General features: G+C 36.0%; 1 protein-coding gene across 1 annotated transcript in view; it reads right to left on the bottom strand.

Annotated features, from left to right (window-relative positions):
- ZFPM2 (zinc finger protein, FOG family member 2) overlaps window positions 1–14,346 on the bottom strand; it is a 361,626-nt gene that overhangs the window by 294,630 nt on the left and 52,650 nt on the right. The gene's annotated exons all lie outside the window — the stretch shown is intronic.

Genomic DNA, 14,346 nt, shown 5'->3' with positions numbered 1-14,346 from the left:
CTGAGATGAATTGGGGGTTATTTTGGGGGAGCAGCCTAGAATTGGGATCTGGGTTAGAGATCTGGATTTGGAAGTTACTGTCTTAGTGATGCCCTAGATATGGATGAGATCACAGAATGCAGAGGGTAAGTAGTAGCCAAGGCTGAGAAGAGAATCTTACACAACACCAACATTAAGGGGTCTCAAGTGGATGAGAAAGAGAAGGACAACCAGAACAGTATGGAGATAGTTGTTTTGGAGGTCGGATAAATTAAGGAATCAGTGGCCCTTGGATTTAGTGGGCAAGATAATTCATATATTTGAGAAGTTTGTTATCATACCATGTGGATAAATAGAAGAAAATATAGCAAAAAAAATAGGGGGATAATTTCTAGAAGGGTTGCTATAGAGAACCCTCTATAAAGAGGGTATAAAGAAAAAGAGAGGCAAAGACTGTAGTTAGAAGCAGTGTCATGTATAAATCAGAGGATACATTAACTGCTTGCCTGTCTACCGGTAGATCTATCTATTGGAGACAATATTGTTAAGGGCTTGCAGTAAAAGGTGATGGTTTGGAATATCATTTTGGCTCAGAGTAGCTAATGCTGCCAAGCGGAACTGAGGCCAAGGTGGGAAGAAGGGATAAGCACATCTACAATCTGTATGTGTCTGTCACAACCTTAGCATGACATCATCAGGTGATGTCATGAATGGAGCAAGAAAAGTCCTTCTCATAAGGCTCACAGTGTATATGCCGTGTGGCATGAGGTAAGAAGATTGTCCAAATCTCTAGGCATAAAGAGTGAAAGAACAGGGACTTCATCATCTTTTTCCAGGGTTTAATCGGGAAATAATTGTCACTTATAAGCACTTACTTTTCCAAAAATTCTGAACCTTTCTGTATCCCACTGCCAGAATTTCTAGCAGAGATCAGCACCTCCAAGAATCATAGGGTTTTCTTTGTACACAAAGCAGCTGCTACATTCAATTTTGAGATGCCGAGAAGGAAAGAAGCTCAGAGCCTCATATGAGGCCAAACTACTAACTAGAAATCTTAGGATCAACCTATATTCTGTAAGAACTAACTTTTACTTTGCAATGAAGTCATTAAGAGAAAATAATTAGATTTACAGCATTTTCAAAGCAAGATATATTTAAACACCTTTAACTCCTACCATATCACTTTATAAATGTTGCTTCCCCAAAAAGGAAATGATTAAGGTCTTAAGTCAACTCAGAGTCTAAGAAAACTGAGTCAATTAAAAAATGCACAAAGTACCGCATAAAATTAGGAAGCAAATCCACTGAGCATCACCAACAGTTGCAAATGTAGGGCATTAATTACTCTATATTTGTATATTTTACTTTGCAGTGTCACAAATACAGGTTGTATTTGAAAATTATAAAATCTATAAAAATTCTCACTATTTTCAGAACAGAAGTTTCTCATCTAATTACAATCACTATTAATCAGCATCATTTAATGAGGGCTTATCATATGCCAGGAATTTTATTTGTACTGTTACATTTACTACTCAACAACTCTATTTAAAAAATACAATTACTGCCATGAGCTGAACAGAGTCATAAGCAAATAATAAAATCTCGCAATATTTCTTTACTCTGATGATAGTGAAATAGTTCTTACTTTTGTCGTATTTTACAAATATTCTGTTGATCATTTTTCCTCACACATTTTTCATATATATATACATACATACATATATACTATTATTAATTAAAAAGTAAAATAAATGTATAAGTGCCATTTTGTATAAAATAATATTTTTCCACTTTACGTATTTTAGAAAGATTAATATTAGCTTTCACTAATTAGAGGTAATCTGGGATTCAGGCAGTGATGATCTGTAGTGGAATTTCAGTACAAGGTGTCAAAACGCTTAAGGTTGGAGAAACACATATGTAGTTGACATGTAGCTAATTAGCATGTGGAAATTTTATCATTTTAAAAAAGCACAAACAATGGATGCATTTGTGGAGACTAGTGTTTTAAGATTAATTAAAATTATTGTCTCGTGTGGAGCTGACAAGTATATCATAAAATAGCAAACATATTTGGTTTTCTTTGTTGCAACACAATTTGTTAATTGATTTATCCCTTCCACAATGATTATTGTTGGTGTGTGTAGGCTTTGAAAGACTGGATCTACTATAATAATTATAAAGGGGGATTGAGAACAAGTCTAAAATTACAAGAGTTGAGGAACACTGTAGCTGAGCACGGAATACAGAAAGTGTGATGGCTTGTGTTGTATTTCCAAAAAATATTTTATTTTAAATAAAATTCAAGGATTTAAATTCAATATGTTTAAATATTACCCATCATGATATATTCTTTTTACAAAAATACTGATTTTTGCACATAAACTACAAACACGAAATCACTCTCTACCAAAGAATATTTTTTTGCAAGGTAGATATAAGGAAACAAATTTGCTATTCTGCCCTGTCCTTCTGGTACTTGGAGTTAAAGGAAAAAATGGAAAATCTTCAAAAATTATTTGGTTGTAAATAGCCTAATTCCACATATGAAGCATGCAGCAATTCTTTCTTTCTTTGCCATTAATTACAAACAAATTCATCTTTCTCTTGTGAAGTCTGAAGTTTGTTGTTATTATTGTTAGATGAGTTGCATTCAAACTCCAACAACAACAACAAAAAAGATGAAGCCAACATTGAAATTCATCTCACAGTCCAGAATTTACTTAACGGCCAGCCTGCGCACTGTGATAAACGGAATGATGATCCGGCAACATGTCTTTATCCATGGTTTGCTTTAATTAACGCTGGCTTGTTTGTTGAAAAGATGATTAATATGCCAATGAAAATTGCATAATTGAATACCACAACACTGGCACAATCAGAAAGACACATGCAGTTTTTTGATTAACATTTATTATTATTATTATTATTGTGCTTTTTAATGTACTCTGCTCACTATGAAATGATGCAGTTCTTTGACCAAGAGGTGAAAGGAAACAGGACTGAGGGCAGGATACTCCTTGAGCAAGAATAAAATACAATGCGGCTTAATCAGAATGAAACAGTGCTTTGGTGAAAATGGTCCTCAGAATTTCAACCTGCAGGCAACCTCCAATTAAACATACATGCCAGCCAAATATAAAAGAGCATAGTTCTGGTTGATGACAGAGCAATAAAAAAATAAATATTTCTAAAAACACGAGGCATTTGCATAGTATCAAGAACAGCCATCTTAGGGCTTATACATACTTGATATAAATAAATGACCTTTTTGATATATCACTTTATTGCAGTACTAAGATTTTGGATAAATTTAAAAGAAATATTGTATTTTTAAATCCTAATTTTTAGTCACTTATATGTCTTTTTAGTAAAGAATCTTAGGAAAGGTAAGTATTTTGTATATATCATCTTAACACCAGATAAGAAATTTTCTTTTTCATTTCATTTACTTAAGTGAATATTATTTACTCATACATGTCCAAGGACCTGACTCTGTACTCAGTCCCTAGGATCTAACATGGGTAAGAAAACATTCCTGCTTTGAAATTGCTCATTAATTTAGAAATATCAAAATGAAATGCTGCAACAAAAACTGGATTCTGTTTTCAGCTCTGTACCACTTGTTTAAATTGCATATTGATAACCAAGTACATATATGTGCGAAACGCATGTAAGCATGGTTATAGCTCTGAAGTTTCAGGCAATGAGAGCTGAGCTCTGACAGCTACTCTAACAAGGAAAGGGATTATTATTTGGTACGACAGATTTTTAGGGGTCGTCTATTGCCATTTATGTAGAAATAACTCCATAGAGCATTTTAATATAAAATGGTAAGCTTGTGCCAGAAATTAGATATAAATGATAACATCATTTCAGTAAAAGTAAAAATAAATCCAAACTGGAGAAGAAAAAAGAAAAAAAAAATGTAACAAAGTTCTGAACTAGCTAAGAGGTCATTTCCCTGAATATTCTACTTTTAAGAGCTACACAACAACCAGATAAGATAATGGTTGTTAGTCTCCTTTTGAAAGTCTGTAGGTTTTTGGTTTATGCTGAAAACCTAAGTATAAAAATCTGAAAGGGCAACTTGACTTTCTGATGATTTTTAGGTAGGAATGGAGAGGCAACTCTTGAAATACAAAATTTTCTTATCACTCTTAATAATGGTTGTATCATCTTATGACCCTATTAGTCAGTAAATTTCTTCCAAATAGAGAATATTCATCACAAAATTTTTGCAGAATGATTTACTGCAAATATGAACATGCTATGACACAGTTAGCACAGTGGCCCCAAAGCACCACGATCATGATTTGGGTACCATCGACCTGTCTCCTCTCCACAGTGGCCTTCTTGTAAAGTGCCCTTTAAGAATTTACCATCATGCTATACCTCAGTGGGTAAATTACATCAAAACCAAATGTTTCAATTCAGATAATTTATGCATATTATAGGCAGTCAAGGTAACACTAAAGTGATATTAAAACACTTGAAAAAGGAAGGAAATGAAGTTTCCAAAGGAGAGTAAAGTTTAAAACAACATCCCATAAGGGGCCAGAAAAGGTCAAGTCTCCCCTAAGAGAGAGAATGGCTTCCAAAACAGGAAGACTCTTAAAGTTTCCAGAGAGCTGGCTTGTTCACCCAGAATCTGTGCTCCTCTAATTCTTTACCTTGGGCAAGTTACTGAACCTCCCTATGCCTAGGCCTCCTTCTCCGAAAAACAGAAATAATGATGTTCCAACTGTGGCAGAAACTATCAGTTAATTCCCATTATTTGTTCCAACCCACCTTTTAATAATAGTATCTCGGATTTTAAATTGGACACATGGTTGCCTGAATTAAATGCAATGATATCTACCCTCTTCTGCAGGGAAGTGTGGCTATGGGAGGTAAGTTCTGGCAAATAAGATGAAGCACAAAAGGTATGTGCAAATTCAGAAGGTCTCTATAAAGAGAAAGGGAGAAGTACACTTCACCCTTTCTTTCTTTCTGATGGCTGGAATCATATGTGATGACTGGGTATGAGCAGTCATTTTGCCCTTGAGAGGAAATGCATGGATAAAGATGGCAGAACAACAAAATAGAATGAACCAGGATGCCTTATAATACTATAGCTGTCAACAAACTAGATTGATTGCTTACACTAAACTCCATATACATGCAAAAAGATAATCTTCTTTCTTATATAAGCCATGTTATTTTGGGATTTTGTTCATTTGCAAGACTTTGTAGGAATGACAAATAAATTAAGTGAGAAAATGCACATGGATCACTTAGCACAGTGCCAGATACTTAATAATCCCTGAACAAATGTAGTCGATGATGATGATGGTGGTAATGGTAACAGTATCTTGACTCATTTATTACAGACATTGTGTGTGTATGTGTGCTTTTTTTAACTCTTCTTACATGCCAGACACTATTCTAGAACAGAGGTTAGTAAAATCTGACCCACTATCTGCTTTTATAAATAAAATTTGATTTACAAATGGCCTACAGCCGCTATTGCACAATATATTTTTATATTTATTATAAATATATTTGTTACTTAACCTTTTACAGAAAACATTTCTTAATCCTTCTTCTAGAGAATCATGGAACTGGCATTCTAGTGTCTAAAACAATGTATAAATGAACATTTAAATGTACAATATAACACATTACATATAAATTTAAAAAGCCATTAGAGAGTGAGTTAATCAGCTATGGAAACACACATACACACCCACAATAAACAAGAGGAGAGGTACTTGACAAGCCATCATGAGTATTTCATCAGACTTGTACATATATACTAATTATGAATACAGACAAAGACTCTCAAAAGCTAGCACAACTAAATATTAGCATTATGTAACCGATCCCTAGGTTTGATCACAACCTCGCTACACATTCTTCTGATAATGTGGCTTCCCACTCAGCTTGCTAACAGAGAGAAAATAGAATGCAAAGTCTTAATGCATCTCTGGCCCCTCTCACAGACATTGCGAATAAATGAACTGGCATCTTGTCTACATCAGTCTTTCGTGAGCTTTGTCTTCGTGTCAGTAGCCTGAGTCTGAAATTTTTCCACATTGCTGTGCATCCACTTAATTTAGTCCAAAAAATTATTCCTTATAGGATGCACATTTCAATAAATGAATGGTTTTTGCCTGTGCAGTTTGGAGTTGCTAGCAAAGGATCCTGACTTGAGTTTAAAAACTAACATTCCTCCCTTGCTATGGCTTGAAAGTTGTGTCTCCCCAAAATTCATATAGTGAAGTCCTAACCCCCAAAGCTAATGGTGTTGGTAGGTAAGGCCTCTAGGAGGTGATTAGGTCTTGAGGGTGGAGTCCTCATGAATGGGATTAGTGCTCTTATAAAAGAGATCCCACAGAGCTCCCCAGCCCCTTCTGCCACAGGAGGATACAAAAAGTCTGTGACCCAGAAGAGGGCCCTCATGCAACCATGCTGTCACCCTGGTCTTGGATTTCCAGTCCCCAGAACTGTGAGCAATAAATTTCTGTTGTTTATAATCCACCTCATCTGTGGTATTTTGTTGTAGCAGCTCCAACAGACTAAGTAAGGCATTCCTCTACTTCTCAAAATATAACCAAATGTTTGGAAGAACAGCTATCGAGAACGGTTATCAGAAATGATTTTCCAAGAACAAAAACATTTCTACCTTCTCAAGTTCCGGAAGAAAAAAAGAAATCAAGACTACTTAGTTAAAACACACACACATCCACAAATAAGGTCATTTCTTTTAAAAATACTTCATAAGTTCAAAGATCAGTCATTTAAAATACATATATTCAGAAAAGTTACACGTCATATCTCAAGTAGCAACACGAAAATATTAGGACTAGATATCAGTAAGGTGCTTACTGAGTGGTAGAGCCCCTTCCCTAAGGTTCAAGTGACTTCTTAGGAGATTATCGCCTTCTCAATTCTGAAAGTAGGATTATGAGTGAGGCAGAAGGAAAAATGACAATCAGAAAGATCCATTTCTGAAAAGCTTTTAAAAAGATGCCTCCATTTTCTCATTCCCGGCCAGCTTTTCGTGTGAATCATCCCAAGCTCAGGTGATGGATCTCTGTGTTATTGAACTTGCTCCAGTATCTAAATCAGGCCACATTTAGTCAAATAGATGGTCAGCATAAGTCATAATTCCACAGCAATGCCTTAAATTTTTATGAAAAGAAGCTTAAATCACTTCCCCTCCTGCTTCCCCTCCTGTCATTCTGACTGTCCCTCCTCAGTCTCTTTGGCCAGATCCTCTTATCCTTATCCTTCCTTAAACATCAGAGTCCTGCCGGGTACTTTTCACCCGGTATTCCACATTTTCTTACTCAATATTCTTATCTGTTGTCACTGCTCTCAAATTGTTAACAAAGTTCTGAGGCTTCTCTTACTTTACAGTCTCCACTTGCTCCCCCATCTCCTCAGCCTCTGCTTCCAACTTGTTTCAAGGTATCATCATTTTTTACCAGATTATTGCTTTGGTCTCCTAACTTATGTCATCTAGGTCTACTCTCCATCATCAGGTAGCTGTAATGGTGATTTTTTTCTAAAACGCACATCTGACTTTGTTTACTAGCATTCCCTTCAGTCGCCTCTGGACTGAAGCCACCATGGCCCGGTCCACAGGCAGGCTGTAGGGCTCTCTGCTATGGAGGGCATTTGTGGCCATATGCAATTAACAATTAATGCTCAGGCCCACATGATGAGGGCACCTGGAATGGAGGCCATTTCATGAAGCCAGACCCTCCTATGGGTTAAACTTAACCAATGTATGAAGTTGCTGGGGAAGTATGTTTACCTTGACCTGGACTTCAGGTAGCAAAATACATATATTCCTGGGACTCTATCAGCATTGGTCCATCAGTGTGTTTTCAACAGGGCTGAAGGCTAAAATTTATACCATCTTATCTCTGGAAGCCCCAACCACCTCTGATAAGTTGGGACCCAAAATAGCCCAGGCTGGTAGTATCCCTAGGGTAGCTAACAAAAGCAAATATAAAACCTGTTCTGGAAAGATGTGTTCCCAAACCCACCAAGGATTTCCACAGACAAGCCCCCTAAGATAAGCCCATAATCCAAATTAGAAAATATAAAAACACAGATTCATCAGACCAACAATAAGAGAGGATTTAGCCCCCAACAATTTCTGGTGATGATAATAATAATAGCCAATATTTACTGAGGAATTACTCTGTGTCAGGCACTATTTTAAAGGTATTTCATGTATTCATTCATTTAATGCCCACACGGTAACTCAATGATTGGGTACAATCATCTCCTTTCACAGTTGAGGAAATTGATTAAAAAGTAGTGGATAATGCTAAAAATAAGTTTATTTGTTTATTTATTTATAATTTAAATTCAATTAGCCAACATATAGTACATCATTAGCGTTTGATGTAAGTGTTCAATGATTCATTAGTTGCCTATAACACCCACTGCTCACCACATCACATGCCCTCCTTTTTTGAAAGTATATTTCAAATAATGGTGTCAAAGAAGTAATCAAAAACTCTATACTGTAAAAATAAATCACTATTAAACAATCATAGTCATATTTGAAAAAAATGTATTTCTAGAAATGAATAAATTTAAATTAAAACCTGAGAGGTAAATTAAACCACTGACTGGACTACAGAAAGAAAAACTAGTAAAAAATAAAATTATTAAAATATAAAGAGGGCAAAATAAATGGTTCTAATCTCTAATAAGTTCAAAGAAAACAGAATAGAGAGAATAGAGAAAAATAAATCTAGACACAATAGCTAAAATTCTTCTGGAACTGCTAAATGAAGTGAATCACCATATTTGCAAAACCTGTTGTAGAAGAAAAAAAAAAAAAAGATAGAGCCACACCTAGACAGGTCATGTGAAACTGCAGAACATCAAAGTCAAAAAGAAGCTTTAAAAGTAACCAAAGAGGGCGCCTGGGTGGCTCAGTTGGTTAAGCGACTGCCTTCGGCTCAGGTCATGATCCTGGAGTCCCTGAATCGAGTCCCGCATCAGGCTCCCTGCTCGGCAGGGAGTCTGCTTCTCCCTCTGACCCTCCTCCCTCTCATGCTCTCTGTATCTCATTCTCTCTGTCTCAAATAAATAAATAAAATCTTTAAAAAAAAAAAAAAGTAACCAAAGAAAAAAGATAGATGACCTACAAAGCAATGACAATTAAGGTAACAATTAATCTCTCCAATAACAAGAAAAGAAGCCAGAAAGCAACATCTTAAAATTCTGTGAGAAATTACCTGTCAACTAAACTTTAATATTGCCAGTTTACTACTCAATCGTGAAGTCCAAATAAAGATTTCTTTCGGCTTGAGGGGGCTGAGGATTTACTACTTAGAGAATATTACGAAGGGAACTACTAATTTCTTTCAAGAATAATAAAGTGAAGGTGTAACAGGCAAAAACCAATAGTGAATGAACAAAGAACAGAAGTAAATAAGCAGAATACACTTAAATAAATATTTCTTATATAAAACAATAACAGGAAATTTCTAAAACATAAAAAACAAGGTCATGTAAAACAAGAAACTGTCCTGGAGATTAAAGAGCTCTAAAGTATTTGCATTATTTGGAAGAAGGATATGGAGGTTAATTAATGATAGACTTTATTGTGTGAAGTATCAAGATGAGCTTAAATTTAAAAGAAACCACTAAAAAAAAATAGAACTAAAAAATATATATCTCCCAAATTAGTAAAAGAGGAAAAAAAAGGGAATTTTTAAGAAGCTGACCAAGAAAATAAGTATGTGAAAAAAGTGCATAAAAGAATCAAATGATCTATAATATACAAAATTATAAGGTAGAAATAAATAGAAGTAGACCTATACTCAAAATACATCCAAATGGAAGAAATACCCAGTTAATAGAGAATCTGAATTCAAATTTTTTTTTAAAAAAATCTCCTTGTATGCTACATTCAAGAGGAACATCTAAAATAAGGGAATTTAAAGGCAAATGAATCATTACAATTAAAATTTTCTGCTCTGCAGAAGATGTCAAGAAAATGAAAAGAGAAGCCACAGGCTTGGAGAAAATGTTTGCAAAAGACATACCTGATAAAGGGAGCTTGCCAAAGTACAGAAACAACTCCTCAAATCCACCAATAAGAAAACAAACCACCTGATTTAAAAATGGGCCAAAGCCTTTCACAGAGGCCTTACCAAAGAACACACACAGATAGCAGATAGCACATGAAAAGATGCTCCACATCATATGACATCAGAGGAATGCAAATTAAAACCATGAGATACCACTATACACCTATTAGAATGACCCAAATCTGAAACACTGACACCAAATGCTGGCAACAGGAACTCTCATTCATTGTTGTTGGGAAAACAAATGGCTCAGCCACTTTGGAAGACAGTTTGGCAGTTTCCTATAAAATTAAACATACTCTTACCATACAATCCAGGAATCACACTCCTTGGTGTTTACCCAAAGGAGTTGAAAATTTATGTCCACACAAAAACCTGCACATGGACTTTGTCTTAGTTCGTTCAGGCTGCTCTAACAAAAATATTACCAACAAGGTGGCTTAAAAACAGCAAACACTTATTTCTTACAGTGTGGGAAGAGGAGAAGGCTTAAGATCAAGGTACCAGCCAATTCGGTGTCTGGTTTCGGTCCCACTTCCTCATCGATGCCAGTCTTCTCAGGGTCATCTTGCACAAGCAGAAGGAATGCACTAGCTCTCTGAGGTCTCTTGTTTAGGGCACTAATCCCAATCAGGAAAGCTCTGCCCTCACCACGCAAAGGCCCTACCTCCTAATACCATCACCTTGCTGTTACCATTTCAACAAATATGAATGGGGTGTGGGTAGCAAACATTCAATCTACAGCAGATGTTTACAGCAACTGTATTATAATTGCCAAAATGCTCAAAAGCCAAATTGCCTTTAAAAAAAAAAAGTTTAGGGAATAGAGAAATTCTACAAGAAAAATGCTGTATCAGAGTAAACAGTTAATAGAAAAAGTCATTTTTAAGGATAAAGATAGTAATGAATTGATTACTGAAGTAATACATCACTAGGAAATAAAAATTGACTTGTATGCACTTAACAGCATAGCCTCAAAATACGTAAAGCAAAAATTTAGTGAAACAAGAGAAAATTTGACAAATCCATGCAATGTGATTCTTAGCTGAGCAACAACTAGATGCTTACTTACCTACTTAAGACACAATCTTACTACATGGATGTGATTTTCTGGACAGATCCACCAGTGGCTGCTACAGGCTGAACTGGGTCACTCCAAAATCCATATGGTGAAGTATTAACTCCCAGTGTGACAGTATTTGGAGATCATGGCCATATGGAAGTCATTAAGGTTAAATGAGTTCATAAGGGTAGGGTTCTATCTGTTAAGATCAGTGTCCTTAGAAAAGGGAGAGAAATCAGAGCTTTCTCTTAATGTACTCACTCATTCTGAGGAAAGGCCGTAGAAGCATACAAGAATATGATCTGCAAGCCAGAAAGACAGCCCTCACCAGAATTCAACCATGGGGCACTCTCCTCTCAGATTTCCAGCCTGCAGAACTGTGAGAAATTAACTTAAGCCACTCATTCTCTGGTATTTTGTTATGGCAGGCCTAGCGGACAAAGAGAATGGCAAAACCAATGATGAAAACTAAAGGAAGCCACGTTTTTAAAAATATTCTTCTTACACGGAACGTATGATGTAATATGTTCTCCCAGAGGACTTTTACTCTGACCTTTGTTTCTATGCATTTTCTGAACTGAATTTTGGGGGAATGTAATCCCATAGTGTCATCATTCATTAAATGCATGCAGTTATTACTTATGAAAATATTTTTTCTCCCCCAGAAGGACCCTTTTCAAAACTTTTGCAAAATATGCCTTTTTCCCCCAGAATATGCTTTTTAAAAAACTGTTTTCACCTTCTAGTCTAGCGCTAGAATGTCTAGTACTACCCATTGTAGGAGCTCGATGAATACTTGTTGGTCACACAGGAAAATAAAACTCTAGTGGGTAGTAAGGATTCAAATAAAAAGAGAGAATAGAAATGGAATCCCACAGAACTTATTTTCTCTGCAGTAACACATGCACCTGGAATCTACAAGATACTGGTACAGTCCCTGAGATGTTTTAGATAGAGTTAGATTAGTAGGTGCCGCATTGTGCAATGTAACTGCCGTGTAAGTGGAAGGTATGTGCTTGAATGCAGGCACAGGAAGATGAAATGATTTTGAAAGGAAGAAAGAAGTGGCAAATTAGATAAGGTATCACTGCTCTCTGGATAAATTTTACTCTTTTCTTTCAAACACCATGCAGTTCGGAGAGCGGGGCAGAAGATACAGGGCTGCTCCCCACTCCCCTGCAAATCATGAAACAGAATTTAAAATTTCCATTAGTCAAATGAAGCTCTGAGCAGCTACCTGAGAAAGCCACTGACGAGAAAACAATGTGCTACCATAATCACCCAGTCTCAAAAGATTATCACAGTAATAACTGAGCTTACAGCTTGTGGTTATCTACCACACTATTTAATGCTCAGTGGGGAGTTCAAGAGACTCACCAACATGGCAGTGTTTTGATTTATGCACTGTCATAAAAGCAGCTTTGAAACAGAACAAGACTAAAACAATCGGGTTATCTGATCTACAGAAAAATTGGTTGAATTTTATATTCTAAGAGTGGCAAAGTACTAGCTGTCGTTCCAAAAAGAGCCCGTCAAGCATGAAGTCAGAGTTTTTGTAAACATGTTTCACTACATATCATCAGGTTATAGAAAAGCAATTCTGTAGATCCTCCCAGACAAATAAACTTCTAATGGCTTTTACTTCCAGAAGTGTCAAACATTCTTTTATTTCCAATAACAATGGCGCCAATGAACTGCAAAAAGAGAAATGCAACAAGTGCTTCCAACAATTTCCTCCTTGTTTATAATGACTGACTCTAAGCCACTGTACTTCAAGAATGCTTGCGTTAAATGGCCACACAGGCTGGCACTAAGTTGAATTTATCTTAAAACTAGTGACTATAGAAATTTTCACATTATTTGAAAGGCTTAATAGAAAGAACACTTTTTTGGCCGTTACTTTCTATGTATTAGGCACAGCATCAGGATCCAGATGAGAATAACATTTACATTTTTTAAAACATTCCTGCCCTCAAAAGTTTTATAGTCTCAAAAAAGCAAGATCTATTGGGGAAAATTCAAATAACAGCTGTTTAGGGGCACCTGAGTGGCTCGAGTCAGTTAGGCTTCTGCCTTTGGCTAAGGTCATGATCCCAGGGTCCTGGGATCAAGTCCCACATCGGGCTCACCACTCAGTGGGGAGCCTGCTTCTCCCTCTGCCTCTGCTGCTCCCCCTGCTTGTGCTACATTCTCTCTGTTAAATTAAAAAAAACAAAAAAACAAAAAAACCTCTGTCCTTCCCCTAAGGGGGAAGTCCATTGGATATTAAAAAAACAAAACAAAACAAAAAAACAAAGAAAAACACAGCTTTTTAAAAAAACATTTTGTTTTCCCCAGTTTTAAAAGACAGTAAGTAAATTAAAAATGTAAATTAAAAAGTAAAAAATGGAACATCTGTCCATTTCCCTCACAATGATACTACCTTCCACATATCAATCTGAATGTTCACTTCAATCTGAGTATCCTAAAATTGAGTCAATGTAAAACTAACCTCAGAGTATGAGGAACCCCTAAGAGACTTCACTATTATCGTGTCAGCCAAGAACATGACACAAAATTTAAGATTTCACGTCCCTAAGAACAACACTGTAATAGGAAAGTTAACTTTCTGACAAAAAGATCTTCATAAATTTCTAGGATATATTTGGCAGTATTATGAAGACCAACCAGAAAAAAGAAAAAGGGTACATTTATCTCTTGGGTTCCTTCTTCCTTCTCAGCGGCATGCTTTGGGGGACAAAACTGGGAATGTGCTTCAGTTGAGCTCCAGGAAAGCCCTTCTCCATTGCAGAGTTAATATTCACAGGGATGATGCTTGGGAATTTCATTACTGGTGTCCTTAATGGTGCCTACCAATTGTAAGACTCTTATTTATTTCAGATCTTACGAAAGCATATAGATTTCTATCAAGCAGCCTCAAACTGTAAGAGTACGTGACAAATTCTGCTCCCAACCCACCCTGATCATTCCCATGAGGAATCAGGACCATTAAGAGGCATATCATTTAGCTACCCTTTGCTCACAGGTGAGTAGTGTTACCAGAGTCACTTGAGGAAAGTAGAGGATAGTAAGTCCTTTTGACACATTCCACACCTATATATTAAGTTAGATTCATAGAAACCTAGATTTTTAAGACAAAGCTGTATAGTATATATATATATATATATATATATATATATATATATATATATATAT

This window comes from Neomonachus schauinslandi, chromosome 4 (assembly GCF_002201575.2).
Source record: "Neomonachus schauinslandi chromosome 4, ASM220157v2, whole genome shotgun sequence".
Lineage (NCBI taxonomy): Eukaryota > Metazoa > Chordata > Mammalia > Carnivora > Phocidae > Neomonachus > Neomonachus schauinslandi.
Note: the sequence above shows the minus strand (reverse complement) of the source record. Positions and strands in the feature narration are given on the sequence as shown.